The following is a 20,790-nucleotide window of genomic DNA, read 5'->3' as shown; positions in this document are numbered from 1 at the left end:
TTTATAAATACATGGAACAGCAGCGGTCCAATCGCAGTCTTAGAATTTAGGAAGTTTAACCAGTTTAGGACTACTTTAACCAGTTATGGGGCCCTGAGCAGATTTTATTTTTTTTTGGGGGGAGGATGGGTGGAGATGCCCATTCCAGTCCAGTGGCATAGTTTTCTTACACCCCTGTAAGCCAAGCTGCTACCTGGCAAAAAAAGGTGACATGAAGGCATGGCGCTACTGTTTAGGGCAGGCTGTGCTCCTGAGACTCTGCCAATCCTGCCCCTCAGAAACAGGAAGTTAACGTCAGATGAGACAGGCAGAGTCATCTTGGTTTCTCGCTTCTATGCAGCTTTATTCACCAAGAAAAATTCAGGCTTATGTGTGTGTGTGGGGGGGGGGGGGGGGAGGGGGCTATGGAAGCTGCTGGACCAGGGGTGGTGAGGAAAAGAAGTTGCAACATTGCAGCTCAAAGTCAATTTTACCCAGTGTTGGTATTCTTACAGGACCAATCATAGGGAACAGAGTGACTTATCCATGGCTTTGGTCCCACACTGCCTCTTACCAGAACCAGAGCTAAGTGTATACTAAAAAAAAAATAAAACTTTGCAAATGCTAGATATACTCAGTAAAAATTGCTGCAGTTAATGTAGCAAAAACTATCTCTGGTGCTGTACACAGGACTGTCAAGGTGTTAAATGGTAAACACAGAATCCTTCCTGACACAACAGTGGGTAAAGTACAGAACAAGGACATTTCTCAAAGAGTTCACCATACAAAAATAGTGTCATTTCAATTAATACAGGAGGGATGCCCAATTCCCCCTGCCGCTATCCCCAAACACCCCTCAAAGTCCTCCTGCAGGAGGGATAGCCACTCCCTCCTGACAGAACCCACGAAACAACCCCCCCATCAGTGATAGGCAGGAGGGAGTGGGCAACCCTCATAGAAACATACATAGAAATAGACGGCAGATAAGGGCCCACGGCCCATCTAGTCTGCCCACCTTAATGTCCCTCCCCTACCTTTGCCCTGTGAATAGATCCCATGTGCCGATCCCATTTGGCCTTAAAATCAGGCACGCTGCTGGCCTCAATCACCTGTAGTGGAAGACTATTCCAGCGATCAACCACTCTTTCAGTGAAAAAGAATTTCCGCAGAGAGAGGGGGGACATGATCGAGACGTTCAAGTATCTTACGGGCCGCATCGAGGCGGAGGAAGATAACTTCTTTTTCAAGGGTCCCACGACAACAAGAGGGCATCCGTTGAAAATCAGGGGCGGGAAACTACGAGGTGACACCAGGAAATTCTTTTTCACTGAAAGAGTAGTTGATCGCTGGAATAGTCTTCCACTACAGGTGATTGAGGCCAGCAGCGTACCTGATTTTAAGGCCAAATGGGATCGGCACATGGGATCTATTCACAGGGCAAAGGTAGGGGAGGGACATTAAGGTGGGCAGACTAGATGGGCCGTGGGCCCTTATCTGCCGTCTATTTCTATGTATGTTTCTATGAGGGTTGCCCACTCCCTCCTGCCAGCATCCCCCCGAACCCATGACACCACCCCTACCAATACAAAAATGAATACCAGCTTCTTAAATAAATGCTCACAATAATTTAATTATTAAATATATTATAAATACTTGATTAATAAATATGTGAATAAATGTTTAAATGTATGAAAAGTGCTCAGTGTCTTATCTCTTGCATGCGAGCCATAATGAGATCATAGAGGGACCATCATAACACTTTTGTGTCCCTTATCATATATACTTTCTGATCTTATTGATATGAGGCCATCCTACTAGTGCTTATAGATTTCTCATACATTTTTGAATAAATAATGAAATAATGCACTTATCTCAAAGGATGGTCTGCTTCTGTGGCTCTGCAGGCTCATTTTTCTCGAAGATGATGTTGTACTGCTCACTGCATATGTAAGATGCTGCCTTTTCCTAGGTACTCATGTGTGATGTGGATTGTTACTAAAAATCATTTTTTTCATACAGATGGGGGGGGGGGTGCCATAAAATGATGGGCCCCGGGTGTCATATATGCTAGGTATGCCACTGCCTGATTCTATAAATGAAGCCTAAACAATAGGCACCTAGGAATGCAGCACATAGTGCATGTCAATCTTAAATTAGGTCAACAAACACAGTGAAGAGAAAAACAACCAGTAATCAATAAATAACTCTTTTTACCATAGATGGTGCACTGGATGAGAACTCCACTATAGTATGTATCCACCTAAACAAAAGATTCAGAGACTAAATCAAACATGAAAAGGAAGAAAAAGCCTCAGAAAAACACAGCATAAGCCGGCCGCCACAATGGCTCAAGGCCAGGGAGAGATGCTTATTTGCACTCCCCAGAGAGAGGATCGACCGGTGGTTATACCCTGAGGCAATATGGAATTGTGAAATGCTGGCCATCATTAGTGCGCCAATCCTTGGCAAAAGATAAGTAGTTTTTTCACTGCTATCTTGATTTTCTTTGATTAGTTGCATTGCACAGAGCTATTTCAGAAAAAAATGAAGGAGTTTTTTTTTCTGGCCTTGAGCCGTTTTGGTGGCTGACTTGTGCTGTGTTTTTCTGAGGCTTTTTCCTCTGTTTTGTGTTTGATCTAATCTATGCATCTTTTGTTTAGGTGGATACGTACTATAGTGGAGTTCTCATCCTGTGCACCATCTATGGTGAAAAGAGTTATTTATTAATCTTAAGTTAGGTGCCATTTATAAAATCATGCCTACAGCACTTAAAGTGGATTTACTGTAGGTGCCTATAGGGACCCAAACCTTAGGCACACCATATTTATGCCAAGGTTTTCATGGTCTAAATGCCGGCACCTAAGACCAAAACATCCCCATGATCTGCTCAATGCCAGCGCCTAATGCTGGCTCAATGCCATGATCTAAATGCCCGTGTATCACCGTGGTAAATTTTATACTGCTAAATTCGGGACACTTTATAATCAATTTTAATATAGCAGATCTAAATGCCGGCACCTAAGACCAAAATACCCCCATGATCTGCTCAATGCCGGCACCTAATACTGGCCCAATGCTATGATCTAAATGCCGGCACCTAAGACCAACACACCCCCATGATCTGCCCAATAACCATGTCCACTTTCTGGTAGGTACCTTGGACTAGGCGCCTATCTGAAAGTAGTTTGCACCTACCATCCAATTAATTTTAATTTAAGCCAATTATGAGGTGCTAATTGCTTGTTATCGGTGTTGATTAAGCTTTTTAAATAATTAAGTTAGGTTCATAGATTGGCCCACTTATAGAATGTGCAAGGGTTTTTTTTCACACATTTCCTTGGCCCAAAATTATGCCCCTTTATAAAACATACAAATAAAGGGCTCCTTTTACTAAGGTGCGCTAAACGCTAACTTGTGCATGTTAGTCTATTGGCGCGTTAGCGGTTAGCCTGCTCGTAGATGTAGTGCACGCTAAACGTGCGCTAAAACGCTTAGCACACCTTAGTAAAACAGGGGGTTAATGTTTAAAGTTTTCCCGCTATTTCTATAAAGGACACCCAAATTTGGGACTAGATCCCAGTTCCTTGCGCAATCTAAATAGTGAATGACCTCTTAACAATCAATTATTATTGAAGCTAACTGACACTAAGTAGGACTTACACATGAATCTGCGTATGCATTATTCTATAGCACTGCGTACAGGGCAGGATTAATTCGTCAAGGGCCCCTAGGCACACAAGTATACTGGGCCCCTGCCCCGCCCCACCCCACCATGCGCCCAGGCAGAAACAGGAAGCTGCGTCAGAGGGAAGCTTTGGTCAAGCAGCACCGCTTGCACAATTACAGTTCCCGTTGCCTTTCTTACCCGCATTGCTTGCTTGTCTTGTTTTCCGTCGATGGGGGGGGGGGGGCGCGTTGCCGATCGGGGGGCCTGCTTTGCCGATCGATGCTGGAGGGGCCCATCGCCGTTTAGAAAAAACAATGTTGATGTCCTCCTTCATCGGGCCCCCCTGACCATTTCAGGCCCTAGGCATGTGCCTAGTTGGCCTATTGGTTAATCCTGCCCTGACTGCGTACATAAATTGTCTAATTCACAACTCTGACTTGGGGTGGGGCACGGGTGGGTCAGGAGCATTCTCAAAATTTAGATGCAATGTTATAGAATAGGATCTTGACATTGGTTGCATGTCGGTATTTACACCAGGTTCCCATAGGTAAGTCCTCACACCCAAAGTTGAGCACAGAAATCTGTCCTCATTGTTATTCTATAAAGGGCACTTAGTACTAAGTAATCTTTATAAAATTGGCACTTAGCCTGGATCTTAATGGTACCTACTTTCAATCCACATGCAAAACCCGCCCTATATCTCTTCTCTAAAAATATTGTGAAGTGTTATACAACAATAATTTTATTATATATAGTTTATTATATATTATATATTTTTTCCTTTTACAGTCTTTATCCTTCCATATTTTTTCAGTACTTAAAAAAATATGGATAAGATTTATAGATTCATGTCGATACAATCTTACAGCGCTCTGAAGAAATGGTCATTAGACCATGAAACGATGGCATTGAGCTCCTCTCTACCTTCCTTTCAGCCCCTTCCCTCTGCCCCCATGTTCCAGAGCCTCACCTTTCTCTCTAGCCCTCCTACATGGGGCCAGCACCTCTCTCCCTTCTCTCCAACTCAAGCCCCCTCCACGAGTCAACTGCCTTTCTCCCCTTAATTTTTGCAAGACCAGTATGCAAAACCCAAAAGAAAATGAAACTTACACCGCAAATCCAACCACAAGAAATATAGAGGAATGCCCCAAAGGAAGACATTTTTCACCAGAGAGGTGGTGTAACCAATTTTATTCAAATTATTGATCCAAAACAACCATGTTTTGGCTAACTGCATAAGAGGTCTATTTATTACTGTGTGTAGTTCCCTGACATCTGATTCTTCAACATAAAAGAAAACTACTTTGAAGGTGAGCGATTCCCTATAGCCTTTCGATATCAAAATAATCCTTTCTGGAGCTATCTAATACACCCATCTCTTCCAACCTCTGTACACTTCTCCCTCCTTATTCGCTGTGATAGGGGATTAACAGAACAGCAAATACAGAAAAACTGTGAATAACTTTTTCCATATGTTATTCATTGTTTTCTATTAAAAACCATCGTGAATGTGGTGAAACCGCGAATGACATGGTGGGAGGCCTGGCCTGTTCCTCAAGGAGAGGCAAAACACGGTGAAGAAAGGGCCAGGAATCAGCGATTTTTCTCTGTAAACGCTTGGAATCAGCAATTTCTCTATGCGAGCTGATGTAATTTGGGGGGAGGAGCCAGCAAGCTAAAAACCGTGAATAATCAAAACCGTGAATGCTGAAACCGTGAATACAGAGGGAGAAGTGTATTAGGGATATTTACCACTTTGAAAGTACACAAATCTTTGCTGTTCTGTTTTGCCAGAACTATCATTGCTCTCCACACGGTGCTGACTAGCAATTCTTCAAATTACAATATGACATGCTGCTCATTTGTCTCTGTGCTCCCTCCTACAGATGGAGGGGGTGGGGGGGTATCACCATTCATGAAATGTGGGAGAGGGATTGCAGTTATTTGTTTGTGCTCCTGGAGGAATCACTTTGATATATTAGGAGAGCGTTAGAAGCGGGAGTAGGACAATGTCTCTCAAACTGTGTGCCACGGCACAGTGCTGTGCCTCAAAGAGATTCTGGGTGTGCCATGAGAGATTCCAGAATTTTACTTTATTTTAAAAAACTCCCCTCATAAGTATCCACTAGAATAGATGACATGTACATCATGTACGCAAGAGTCTGTCAATATTAATAATAATAATAATAACTTTATTCTTCTATACCGCCACAATCTTGTGACTTCTAGGCGGTTTATATTCAAGAGAGCTGGACATTCAGCGAGTTACAATATGTAGAAAGTCAGAGGAAATACAGAGTACAGAAACTTTAAGAAAGCGTAAAATAAAATAAAATATACAGTTTGCTAGTAAAATATACAGTTTGCTAAGAAATTTCCGAGAGGACCTGTTTGGAAAAGGTCGCGAATTACAAAGAGGACATATTAGATGAAAGGTCCCGAATTACAAAATACAGTTTGAAATAGGATTTCAGAGGGGGCATATTGGGAGAACGGGAAAAGAAAAAAGTGTTCGGTGAAGATTCTGTTTAGGTGATATATCTATCGAATAAGGCAGTTTTTTATGAGTTTTCTAAAAGCGTTGTAGGTCAGTCTAGCTTTATTAATGTAGTTGTCTAGCCAATGTTGTTGTTTGTTTGCTTGGTACGCGAAAGATCTATCCAGAAAGGTTTTGAATTTACAATTGGTAATGCTTATGAGCATCTGTGTGCGTAAGGATACAACCACCCAGACAAGCATCATTCCGTGATTGGTCCTTGAAAACTAACAGCAAGTAAGTTTAGTTTTAGTTTTTATGCAGTAGTTATCCTAACTTGAGCAATAAAGCAATCAAGGCTTTGTTACCGTTTGGATCTTCTTATCTTTGGGAACTTGGATTTTCAGCTCTGACAGAAATTAAATAAAAATAAAGAATCTTCTAATAATATTTCTTTAGCTCGCTTTAAGAAATCTTGGATCTACTTTTTGAGGACTTGAGTTGAGTTGGTTGGAAGATTTTTCCTGTTTTAATTGTATTTGGATAGTTTATGATTTATATTGTTATAGGTCATATCTCAACTAATTTACTTTCTGTACAAATGAATACTTGTAATGTCATTTGAAAATTAATAAATAATTATATCATAAAAAATAAAGAAAACTGCAGATGGTGACTTATGAAATGTGTGTTTGCTTGTTGATTATCAAGCTGCGTTTTGAGTTAATTTGCACTCAAAAATAAGCACATCCCTTGCATTTTAGAGTCTTTAAATAAATAACTCTCAAATTTAACTTTTTGTTACTTTTGCCATTTTATCATTTCAGTTATAACATGCCGCAAAAAACATTTGTTCCATTTAGTGTGCCGCAAAAAACAATTGTTCTGTTTAGTGTGCCAAAGCTAAAATAGTTTGAGAGACACAGGAGTAGGGGATGGCGTGAATAGAGTCCCTCAGAGACCTTTCATTGTGTCATGGCTGAGGTGAGAAAGGGGCCTATGTTGCATCATGAGACAATAGTGTCAGATTTAAATGGCCAGGGCTTCTTTTGTGTTGCGGGAGGAAGTAGGAGGAGTCTTCTGTGTTGATTGGCACTTGTATTTTTTGACAAATAGAATAGTGAAGTTTGATAGGCCCATGTCAACAGATCCATTAGCATGGCTTTTTTTTCAGACTGACCCTTTTTTTTGTATGCTCTTTTACTATATATTTCCATGGATACCATTACCTTGATGAATTATCCTCAGATGCCAATTTTAGTATGTATGCAAACATTTATTTTTTGCTTGCTGTGTAAGGGATTTGGCTCCAAAGTTTTACAATATGAAGTATGTCTATGGCACAGATTTTGAAAACTGTAAACTTGTATTCAGAGCAGGATGCCTCTGTTTTCATCCAACACCTCTGTGTCTGAATTTTCACACACAAATACATTTTCCAGAACTGAGCAGATCATGCTGCAAAGCCATGTTCCAAAATGTAATATAGTCACAAAAAACAACTGTACGGATCTGGTTCCAGCAGTCTTTTCACTCTTTGTTCATTCTGAATGTAGCTACTTTGAGGAAGCTTAATCTGTACCACATTTTCCACGCATAATATTATATGCATCAATTTAAAAATGTTTTGACAGTATTTCAAAACAATTTGAGGTTTGGGGGTAAATGTATGCTTTATCTCAATTGAAACAGAATGAGCATGCAAATCTTAAATTATATATGTATCATCTCCAAAGAAGAAAAGTAATTTGTTTCCCAAAGGACTTGTTTATATAACACTTTAATTATAGAATAACCATATTATGAGTGGCATGGCATGGAAAAAAATTTTAATCATTAAGCAATATTTCAAGTTTACCCCACCCAACTTGGAACAAAAACCTGGCCATTAAGCAATAAATACATGTTAAAACAATTCCAGCATTTCTATCTTTTTTCCATTTTTTTCAGGTTACGTGCAATACAATCGGTCTTTCATTAAAAGGCGTTGGTAACACCAATATGAATAACTTTTGTGTAGCTCTTAATATTTTAATCCCTATAACCTGCAAAATACAAAAAGAACAACTTTCAACTTGTTTGAAAACTAAGACTAGAAATTGCTAGAGGAAAGAAAAAGGTTTTATTTCCTTCCAAAATAACTAATTCTCGGGGGTCCTTTTACATTAATGACATGAAGTGTCTAAAAAGACTCCAACAGTGAAGAATGCTAATAATAAGATAAGTTTTGTGGTCTATTTTTTCAAATCTTGGAAACATATGCACAGTATTTTTCTGAAGATTTTTGAGTGTTTTTGAAGGAATAGTTTATCTTCAGGATTGTTTGGTGAAGGGTTAAAATAATAAGCTTTATACAAACATTACAAAAAAAAGTAACTATTGGCCAATGATTGGAGCAGGAGTGTTACAACTACGCGGATCATCTCAGCTTGTGATTTAACTGCTGTGCGCAGGCTCCGATTCTGAGGCCTTAAAATAAGCCTATAATTTTTAACGGCTAACAACACTGATGTGTATTGTTCTGAATAAGTGGTATTACACAGAATTTTTGTGATTGAGTTCCTTTTACTAACCCATGTTAACCTCCCCCCCCCTCCCTTTTTATAAAACTGAAGTGCAGTTTTTAGCACTGGCTGCAGTGGCAACAACTCTAACGCTCATAGAATTCTATGAGCATTGGAGTTGTTACTGCTGCGGTCAGCGTTAAAAACATTAGCGCAGTTTTGTAAAAGTGGTACTAGCGTGGGAAAAGAGACATGGCAAAATATGTTAAGATGTTTTGTGGTTGGGGCGCTGGTGAGCACCGACTGGGATGGCTGAAGGGTGACTGAGCTCCTGCTTCACATCGACATAACTCGAGATTAACATCGCTTTTCTTTTTCCTTTCTTTTATTTTTTTTGCTTATATTGATCCCTCATAGCAGCCTTCTCATGTCTACCAATAAGCCCGGTAAGAGGAAAAACGCCGAACCGTCCTCTCCTCAAAAATCGCCCGACGAAAAATCTGATGAGGTCTCTGGGGCCTCCATCTTGGAAGAGCTCCGTTCAATACGGAGCTTATTGATAGACACGAAGCAAGATGTTACTGATATCAAATCAGATCTCACATCATTACGTGAGGATTTCGCCAATGTTAAAGCCCGTACCGAAACTTTGGAAGCTAAAATGCAATCATCCGAAGATTCTATCAAGCTGCTTCTCAAGCAGTCCTCTCGGATTGCCCAACTAGAGCTTACGCTGGAAGTTGAAAAGAACAGGGCTAAAAAGAACAGTTTTCGTCTTCTCGGCTTACCGGAAGGGCGGGAAGCCTGTGATCTCTCTGAATTTCTTGGTGCCCTCCTGCCGGAATTGCTCAAACTACCGCCTGAAATGAAGATTGAATGTGATACAGCATATAGAGTGCCTCAGCACGTGGCGCGCCCCAGCAGATTTCCGCGCCCGATAGTGATCACATTACTGCGTCAAGCCCAAGTTCGGAATATTTTAGGCCTATCTGTGGGATGTTGCTATCTCCTACTCCTTTAGAAGACAAACATAAAAATAGATTATTGGGTATTATGACTGGGGTATCCATTCAAATGATTACCAAAAATTGGAAAAATTGTGACCATTTAAATTTTACTTTTTGGTGGCACTCATTATGTTTATGTCACAGATATGAAAAAATGTTTTTTGAGCAAGGGGGTAACAAATGGTTTAAACAGATTTGGGGTCCATTGACTAATTTTATTAATTCTAATTGAATGGTGTTTCCCTATACTTTTGGTTATAATTCACACATCCAGGGAGGGAGCAAGACAGTATATTGGGATTATTGTATTAAAAATATGAATATAATATTGGTTGGGGGATTTTTGTTGATTATATTGAAATTGGGGGGGAGGAGGGGGTAAAAATAATTTTCATATATTTTATTATAAGATGTAAGTGCTGTTTCTCAAATATTCTGTATGTTTTATTATATGCAGTGTTTCAAATTTGAAAATGAATAAAGATTTTTTTAAAAGAATATTTTAGGCCTTTGCTTATGAATTTTCATCTATGGAAATAAATTTTTGGTATTTTGAATGCATCTTCTTTTTCCATGGCAGTATTTTTGAAATGAAACTGAGCTCCATTGGACTATGGCAGAGGTAGGCAATTCTGGTCCTCGAGAGCCGGAGCCAGGATATCCATAATGAATATGTATGAGATGGATTTGCATGCACTGCCTCCTTGAGATGCAAAGCTATCTCATGTATATTTATTATGGATATCCTGAAAACCTGACCTGGCTCCGGCTCTCGAGGATCGGAATTGCTTATCCCTGGACTATGGAATCATGAACTTTTATTTACAGCTACCTCTGTAGTCTCTTCTGACCTGTTTTAATCCAATCATTGAATCAACTATCCATGGCCAGGAGCCAAGCACGAGACCTCCATCCAAATTTCATGACTGCTCTTTATGTCATACTTAGTTCTGGCTGATACGGAATGGGGGGGGGGAGGGTGATGACTGAACAACTAAGTTGTGAAAATTAGAGAATGACACGGTGACAAAATTCATCACCGTTCCCGTCCCCGCGGATAACCATGGGAAATAATCCCATGTCATTTTCTAGTGTTTATTTCAATCTCAATCCTTCTACACCAGCATTCTTCAAAGCAAAGCTTGCGGGTCAGTGGTTGTGGCCATTCATACTCTGATTCTTCCCTCTCTCTTTAAAGAATGACATGAAGATGGTTTCCCATGGTTATCCGCAGGGACGGGAACGGTGATGAATTTTGTCACCGTGTCATTCTCTATTGTGAATCAAACACAGCACTTCCATAGTGCAAATTACTGCCACTGAGACGTAGATTGGCCTCTTTAATTCATCTTTTAATTCTCATTTTGTTTTAATCTAACATTGTTCTTTCTAATGAAATGCTTAGAGAAGCCACAGAATTCTCATTATTTTTTACCAAACCTGCTTTTAGCAGCCTGCTCTCTAAAATCTCTCAGCTGTATTACACTGAAAAATAAGCCCAGGAATTACATTACAAAGCCTGTCACTAATGGCTGTCTCAGTGTATCAGCAGCAGCTCTAATATTGCCATGCAGGAGACTGAATCTTGCTCCTCTTTAGACTGGAAGGGATGGAATGCTGGAAGTGTTTTCAGCTCCTGGAATGTAAGGAATCCCTGGCCTAGATACATTAAGAGGATCGGTAAGATCCTGTAGGTCTGCACCGATCTGATTTTTTGGCCGATTCACAAAGAACTATTGATGCACTAAAATGTTTGCATGCAGATGATTCACATAGATGTTCATTATAATCCCTGACTCTCCGATCCAATGGATCACAATAAGAGCTACTCTCACACAAGTGCAGAGATGGCAGGGAAAGCCCAAACAGCTGAAAGGCAAGGGGAAAACCTCCTGCCACTCAGATGTTTGGGGCAGGAAACATAAGAACATAAGAAGTTGCCCCCGCTGAGTCAGACCAGAGGTCCATCTTGCTCAGCGGTCCGCTCCCGCGGCGGCCCATCAGGCCTAGTGCCCGAACAGTGGTCCCTGATTAATTTTGTAACTTACCTCTAATCCCATCCCTATAATCTGCCTTTACTCTTATCTGTACCCCTCAATCCCTTTGTCTTCCAAGTACCTATCCAAAGCTTCTTTGAACCCTTGTAGCGTGCTCCTGTTTATCACATCCTCTGGTAGCGCGTTCCATGTATCCACCACCCTCTGTGTGAAACCTTTTATTTTTCTTTCTTTTTTTAATGGGCACAGATGCTGTGCATGTTACATACTCACAATATCTACCCTGATAAAAAAGAGCCCCCCTCCTACTGACTGTGGCACCGGGAATCCCCACCACCACCATTAGACAAAAATGACAGGAAGGATACCCATTCCCTCCTGCCATGCTGACCCTCCTCTCCCCCCCCCCCCCCGGTGCGGCAGCAAAATGGCAGGAGAGATGCCCACTCCATCCTACTACTAAAGGCCCACCCCTGCACCAGGCGCACCCCCTAAACATCCCCTATCTCCCTTGGAAAAAGGCAGGAGGGATGCCCACTCCTTCCTGCCAGTGAAGGCCCACTCCCGCTCCAAGCGCCCCCCACAAACATCCCCTCCCTTCCCCTTTTCTCCCTTGAAAAAAAGGGGTTATTGAGATCATTATTTGTACCTAAAACACAGTTTTGCACAAGGAAAAACTTTTATAAGATTACCCCTAAAAGAGTTGCCACAGTCTATTTAAATTAAATCTTTTGATTAGTTTTTACGTTGCTATGCATACCATTTTCTAGACTTATATTTCAGTGCTGGAATTGCATTCCTGCACCAAGGAAACCCAGGTTCAAAGGGGGGAAAGGAGGCAAAAGGATAGAAAGCTAACAGAGACAAGCAATTACAAGGTGTATTAATGCATGCGAGCCTCAATTGTAAAGAGGAAAGTATTTACTGCACTTCGAGGCTTTTTTTTTCATGAAAGATAAAATGGAGGGAACTGAATATGTGTCCTTCATAGAAATTTAGAATGCTGTGGCCACAATGAATAAAGAGGGCTTTTTTTTAAAGAAAATGGACAGATGCCCAAAAGCCTGAAGCTATGGTACCTGATACCACAAGCCAGTGTTTTCAGTCAGTTTCAGAGAATGGCTGGGAAGGTATTCAAGGAGAACACAATGCCGAATGTCATGGAAGATAAGGGGAATCTAGAATTTAAAAGGCTGATGAGTGACATGCAGATCAGATCAAAGACAGAAATTTACCAGGTATTTATAATTAGAATACTAATAGGGCTTAATACTAGGACCAAAAGTAGAAGGGCTAATGTCTCCATTCAAATACAAAGAATTGTGGTGCAAGAGCTAGCGGTCATTCATACATTTATTAATCCATTCATTCATTCTTTGTTACTTCTTCACTCCAAAAAGAGAAACTGCTTATAAGTAGAATTCTGGAATTTATTTATTTGATTTTTTTAGCCTGTCCTCCAACAGGAGATCAGAACGAGTTACAAATCAGGTACTCAAATATTTTCCTAATCTGTCCCGGTGGGCTCACAGTCTATCTAATGTATCCGGGTCAGTGGAGGATTAAGTGACTAGCCCAGGGTCACAAGGAGCAATGCGGGGTTTTAGAAAATGACATGGGGACAGAATTTGTCCCCGTCCTCGCAGATAACCATCCTGTGTCATTCTTGTTTTAGTTGTTCATTTTTATAGCCCTTTCTCCCCAGGAGTCGAGAACGAGTTACAAGGATACGTACACAAAGTTTTCAGGAACAAAGGTATGTACATTACCTACAGAGTCAGTAACATGCTACAGGATCAAAACACAAAGCTATAGAATCAATAACTTACAGATTAAGTGTCTTTAGTGCCTATCTCAATCTCAGCCTTCTATACCAGCATTCTTCAGTACAAGGTTTCAGGATCAGTGGCTGTGCCCATTCATATTCTAATTTTTTCCTCTCTCCTTAAAGGATGACATGGAGATGGTTTTCCGCGGTTAGCCACGGAACGGGGACAAATTCTGTCCCTGTGGCACTTTGTCCGGGTTTTTGAAAATATTCCCGTCAAAACTGCATCGGGAAGGGGCATCCGTGCATGACCGGACGCAATGCGGTGGCATCACGCGTACATCCACGCATGTGCAGATGCCATTGGGGGGGAGGGGGGGACCGGAATGGGGCGTGACACAGGGCAGAACTGGGCCATGGGTCTGAATTTTCCTTCTGGAAAATCTGGTAACCCTACCCCACCACCACCACCACAACTTGCTGTGTGAAATCTGAAGGTACTGTATGATAAAATCCTGTGTTAAGCTGCAGTAACTTCAAATTTTACCACACTTTGGTAAAAAGACCTCCGAGTGCATAGTGATTTCGGATGACTTCGGATTTGGAGGTTGGTGAACTGTATTGAAAACAATGTTTGAAATATGAGTATAAAGGAGAGGATTTTTTTTTTTAGGACCAATGATTGTGAGATGCCTTGTACAACTAGAAAGCTTAGGTTTTCCAAAGGTTCTTTTTTTCCTTTTAATTTCAAATACTTATTGTTATTCTTTTGATATACTGGCATGCTTGATTGTTTTTGACATGAGAATTAATGTTTTTTCCTAGTGAATTATGGTGATTTTTTAATAATGACTACAACATATTGGGGCCTTTTATTAAACTGGGTTAAGCACCAATGCATGTTTAATACAGGAAAAAAGGGCTTACTGCAAAGCTCGCTGTGGATCTTTGGCAGGGCTATAGCCAGGATTTAATTTGTGTGGGAGCAGCCTAGAACACAGTTCCATCACTTATTTTCAGACTTCAGAAAAGCAAGGGCATTCTGCTTTAGTCCCTCTCTTCCAACAGCCTGCAGAAAAGAGGAAGGTAGGTTATGAGCCTGGAGCAAAGCAGAGAACAGTTACAGTAATCCCTAATCCATCTCCCCTATTCTCCTGTTGTTGCTGCTCCTGGCCTTCCCCAGCTTTGGATTACCAGACGTCTGGAAAAACCTAGACATGTCCTCTAGTGCTGCCCGATTCACGATTTGAATCAGTTCACCGATTCACGATTCGAATCGGATCACCGATTCACTTCGGGTGAATTGATTTGAATCGATTCAAAACAAAAAAAATTGGCTTCCCGATTCGGATCCTCCCCCCTCGCCCCCTGAATAATAATAATAATAATAACTTTATTTTTGTATACCGCAGTACCACAACATTTCAGAGTGGTTTACAGAGGAAGAGACTGTACACAGACAGCGATGTTACATACAAGACATTCAGATTAGCTTAGCAAGTCGAGAGAAGTCAAGTATATCCGGAGGCATATCAGAGATACAAGGCAGGGAGGGAGGCAGAGGAATTTATCAAAGAGATAGGTTTTAATTGATTTCCTGAAGGTTTGGTAGGAGGGTGCATTTGAAATGAGGGTGGTTAGAAATTTATTCCATTTGCCTGCTTGGAATGACAGAGATCTATCAAGGAATCTCTTGTAGATACAGCCCTTTAAGAATGGGAAGGCAAACAGGTAGGCATTACATGTGCGGGTGGAGCCTGAAAATTCAAAATGGTGCAACAGGTAGATTGGGGATGAGCCTGTTAAGGTTTTGAAGCAGAGGCAAGCAAACGTGAAGATGATCCTTGCCTCCATCGGCAGCCAGTGCAGTTTTCTGTAATACGGGCTTACATGATCCGATTTTTTGAGACCGTAGATGAGGCAAATGGCAGCATTCTGTACGATTCTCAAGCATTTAATGGTTTTCTTAAAGGATCCCAGGTATATAATGTTGCAGTAATCTAAGATGCTTAAGATTAGTGATTGGACCAACAGTCGAAAGGAGAGGAAGTCGAAGTAGTGTTTGATGGTGCGAAGTTTCCAGAGGGTACAAAAGCATTTTTTAACCTGAGCATTAGTATGGCTTTGAAAGTCAGGCATCGGTCCAGGGTGACTCCAAGGATTTTGATAGTAGAGTTAATTGGGTAGTTAAACCCTTTAATTTCAAAGAGGTATTTGTTAACTTGTAGGTAGGACTTGCCAAGAAAATCTTGTTTTTTTACTGGGTTCAGTTTTAATTTGAATTGTGTGGTCCATTGTTCTATCTTAGTGAGGACGGATGCGGTGAATTGTTCCGTCTCTTGCGTCAGAGAGGTTATGGAAATGATAATTATGATGTCATCTGCATATATATATGATTTCAATTTTAAGTAGATAACATATGTCCCAATGAAGCCATGTAGACGATGAACAAAACTTCACGACGGCCTCCTAGCCACCCAAGCCGCAAGGCTGGACAACCAGATCTCCAACCTCTTGATGACCACCCCAGACTATAGGACGTTCAGAAAAGAAATAAAAACCACACTTTTCAAGAAATTCCTGAAGCAGCAATAACTTCACGACCGTTTAGTAAATCTAAAACTGACATTTGATCTACCCACTACTGCACTAATAATAACAAAAGAAATTCCACTATGACCACCTATTAACTCTTTTACAAACCACCTCACCCTCAACAACCTGCTAAATGTTTATAAGACCTACAACTTACCTCTCTAGCTAATCATTGTAACTCTGTTTTTTTTAAACTAACCTTTTGTAATCCGCCTTGAACCGCAAGGTAATGGCGGAATAGAAATCCCTAATGTAATGTAATGTAATGTAATAGAGAGGGGGATAGAGGGGCGCCCTGTGGAACTTCACAGGGATTACACCAGGATTGGGAGAAGGTTCCGTTACAGTGAACCTGGTAAGTGCGGTTTTTTAGGAAGTCTGTAAACCAGTTTAATACCTGTCCAGTGATGCCAATGGAGTCGAGGCATCTGAGCAAAATGTCATGGTCAACCAGGTCAAAGGCACTGCTCAAGTCGAACTGAAGTACCAGTGCATTTTTTTCCCAGTGAAAACAAATGAAAGAGGTAATTAGTCAGTGAAGCTAAGACAGTTTCTGTGCTATGATTTGTATGAAAACCAGACTGGGAGTCGTGTAGAATGTTGAACTTCTCTAGGTATTTAATGAGATCATGATTAACTAGATCTTCCATAAGTTTTTGGAAAAGTGGTATGTTGGCAATGGGTCTGTAGTTTGCAGCCGAAGAGATAGAGGGCGAGGAGGGAGGGTCAGTCAGGAAGTGCTGCTGTTGGCTTCCTCCCTGCCCTCCCCAAAGGACTGTGCATTCCCCCCTCCTCCCCCTCCCGGGAAGCCTCCGTGTTCTCCCTGGCCTCCCCGCACCTTTTACTTTATAGCTTCAGCCTACAGCGAAGATCGTGGTTACAGCGTCTTTGCAAAGTGCTTTGAGCTGTTTCCTCTGCCGCAATCCTGCCTCTGACATCAGAGGAGGGGCGGGACTACAGCAGAGGAAACAGCTCAAAGCACTTTGCAAAAACACTGTAACCGCGATTTTCGCTGCAAGCTGAAGCTATAAGGTAAACGGTGCAGGGAGGCCAGGGGAAATACGGGGGCCTTCCCAGAGGGGGGGTGCGCTGTCCTTCGGGGGGGGCAGTTCTTTGGGGGGCAGTCCTTCAGGGGGTGGGACAGGCCTTGGGGAGTGCAGGCCTTCAAGGGGGGAACAGGCCTTTAAGAGAGGAACAGGCCTTTAAGGAGGGAACAGGCCTTCAAGGGGGGGTGCAGACCTTTAATGGGGGAACAGGCCTTCAAAGGGGGACAGGCCAGGGATGGTAGCACAGGCCTTCAGGGGGGACAAGCCTTTAAGGGGGGGGGACAAGCCTTCAATGGGGGGACAGACCTTCAAGGGGGGGACAGGCCAGGGATGGTGGCATAGGTCTTCAGGGGGGACAGGCAGACCTTCAGGGGAGACAGGCCTTCAGGGATGGGGGGACAGGCCTTCAGGGGTGGGGTGCAAGCCTTCAGAGAGGAACAGTCCTTCAGGGGAGGGGGGCCCTGGTGTAGAAGTACACAGAGGGAGGGAGGGAAGGAGGGTTCAAAGAGACATGCATATGCCGGACTTTGGGGAGAAAGAAATAAAGAGTCTAAAAATAGAGGAGACAATGGGATTTAGGGAGGGAAGGAACAGAAAGGGAGAGAAGTTGGACACAAGGGATGGTGTGTGTGTGGGGGGATAGAGATACTGGATAGGAGGGTAGTTGGGAAAAGAAAGGGAGAGATGGTGGACCCTGGGGTGGTGGGGAAGGAGGGAGAGATGCTGGATGTTAAGAAAAGGTGAATCTTTGGATGGAGGCGAAAAAAAAAGAAAGATGCCAGACTTCCGGGGGAGGAAAGGGAAATGGAAGGGGAGGACAGAGATGGCAGATGGATGGTTAGCATGGAGAAAGAAGAAAGAAGAAGACCCTGGCAAGCAAGTTATCAGAAGACAACCAGAGCCTGGGACCAACAAGATTTGAATAATGACCAGACAACAAAAGATAGAAAAACTAATTTTATTTTCCATTTTGTGATTACAATATGTCAGATTTGAAATGTGTATCCTGCCAGAGCTGGTGTTAGACCGCAAACGTAAGCTAGGATTTAACAGAGAGAGGAAAAGTCTTTTTTGTTTGTTTATTTTGTTTACACCACAGCACCAGTGTGGTTAGGAGAAGGCAAAGTGGGTGAAGAGGCTATAAAATTAAACCCACCAGGATGTTTGAAAAAAGCACCCAATTGGGCAGGAAAATAGAATCGAATCAAATCAAAAAACCAATTCAATAGGCTGAATCGAATTGAATCGAATCGATATTTTTTTTCCTGAATCGGGCAGCAGTAATGTCCTCTTTTTAGAGGACTGTCCGGGCTCCCGGATGGACTTTCCAAAACCCTGCATTTGTCTGAGTTTTGGAAAGCCCCAACCGCATCTGGAGGGCATCTGAGCATGTGCAGATGACACCACACACATCCGCGCATGCTCCAGGCCCTCCAGACGTGGCCAGAGCTTGTCGGGGAAGAAGAGAGGAGGTTTGTGGGGGCGGGGCTGGAGGCTGAACTGGGAGTGGCTGGGGTGGAATAGGGCAGAGCTGAAGGCGGAACAAGATGGGGCTGGGACAGAATGGGGCAGGGCCAGAGGCCAAACAGGGTGGGGCCATATGTCCGGATTGATAACCGGAAATAACCTTACCTCAGCTCCACAGTTCTACTTCCTTTTTATCTGCAAATTAAGTCTTGGCTATAGCACATGCTCCTTTTGTTTGGATGCAATAAATATATTTAAGTCTGAAAGTTGTTGAAGTCTAATAAAATGAGCATCTGTGTTCAGTAAGACCCCGATTCTATTAAAAATGCCCCAACACTAAGGGCTCCTTTTACAAAGGTGCACTAGCATTTTTAACGCAAATACTGGATTAGCGCATGCTAGCTGAAAATCTACTGCCTTCTCAAAAGGAGGCGGTAGTGGCTCGCGCACGTGGCAATTTAGCGCACACTATTCCGAGCATTAAGGCTCTAGTGCGGCTTTGTAAAAGGAGCCCAATATGTCATGTCTGTCCAAATTAGATCGTAAGCTCCTCTTAGCAGGGACCTTCTATTAAATGTCAAAATGTAGAGCACTATGTATGCCTTTCAGTGCTATAGATGTGATAAAAGTAGTAGTAGTAATGTTATGAATGCTCTGTTAGTTTACTAGTTATCTTTAAAATATCTGCTTTTCTAATTGTTTATTAGTGTTTGGGCTCCATTTACAGACCAAAAGTCAAACAATTTTGGGGTGAATTTAGTCCTTAATGGTTGAAAATCCTGTTTGGAAATTTAAAGCTGCAGTATTATAACATTTTCCAATAATATAGTCAGAGGTTAAAACAAAGTTTCTTCTTTGGTTTCTGATTTTATCGTATTCTTAAAGAAAAATAAGCCATAGAAGCTGTAGAAAGTCCTATTGAGTTAACCCATTGCTATCTGTCCAAGACAATCAGGGTGGTTTTGTATTGGTCATCATCAGAAACCTGGGGTAGCCCCCATCCTAATGAATCCAACGTCATATGGACTTTATTGAAAGAACCACAGGTGGTGCATATCCTAAACAGAGGGGGTGATTGCTCCAGAAAAGGCCAAACTGATATGAAACATATGTGACTGTTTGAATCAAGTCCAACATGAATACAATGCAGCTAACAAAAATCTGATCTCCATGCAAAACCTCTAAAGCTATGTTTGAGATGAACACAACGTAAAATTGCCCCTTCTAAGCTATCTTTGGGCAGATTTTAAGATATAGCTCCATATCTGTGGGGAGAGACTGTCAGTCAGCTTCTTTAGGCATCTTCAGTCCATACAGATAAGGAGTAATATTGTGACCCTACAGATAAGGAGTAATATTGTGACCCTATGCTGGATTTTTTTTTTTTTTTAAAGAGTCATTGAAGAAATAAAACCATGGGGATGTACTGTCATTTGAAAATAACATGAAAACATCACCATTTCTTACATTTTTGTGTTATTTCCAATCTTTAGTAACAGGAAGAGGCGGTCGGAGCATACCGTGAGTGATTTTCTGCTGCGCCCCGGCTGCCCTCTCCTGCCTTTTGACAGGCGAAAAACTGTATTTGCGGTTTTTCAAAATTTGCGGGGGCTCCTGGAACTGAACTCCTGTGAATTTCAGGGGACTACTGTACCACCTTTTTGTTGCTTTGGCATTTCAAAGCAGTGGGCACTGGAGGATTAAGTGACTTGCGTAGGGTTGCAAGGCACACAAACACTCCAAAAGCAAAACTGCCAAAACAACTTCAAAAGATGCTACAAAAAGGCAGAAATAGTCAAAAGGTTTGCAAGGAGAACTCAAAGGAGATCACTAAAGCAACAGAGATGTAAGGAAAATGCTAAGTGTAACAGGGCATTCTCAGTGTGGGGAGTCCGCGAAAGGAGGAAGAAATCTCCAGCACAGAGAACAACCAGGCAGGAGTGAGGCGCTCCTACCCTCACACCATCATTGAATGCCTCACGTGTGCATAAATAATATTAACGTGAACAGTGAATAGTGAAAAAATAAACACTACTTAAAGTCATAAAGTAAGTATTCAATAGTTGCAATAGTGAAATCACTCAGAGTACTCCTTGAAAACCTCCCTAACTAAGGCTAAAGGGGAGATGTGTACAAAGCATGATTTGTTTGGAAAGATGCCACTTCTGGAACCCAACCAGAGCCTCTGATCCTTCCAGAAGGATGAAATCACCAACACAGATGTCAAATATCATCAACAATGGACTTGGGAAAGTAAAAATAGGACTCATCTACATGAAAGAAA

The sequence above is a fragment of the Geotrypetes seraphini genome, chromosome 3 (assembly GCF_902459505.1).
Source record: "Geotrypetes seraphini chromosome 3, aGeoSer1.1, whole genome shotgun sequence".
NCBI lineage: Eukaryota > Metazoa > Chordata > Amphibia > Gymnophiona > Dermophiidae > Geotrypetes > Geotrypetes seraphini.
Note: the sequence above shows the minus strand (reverse complement) of the source record.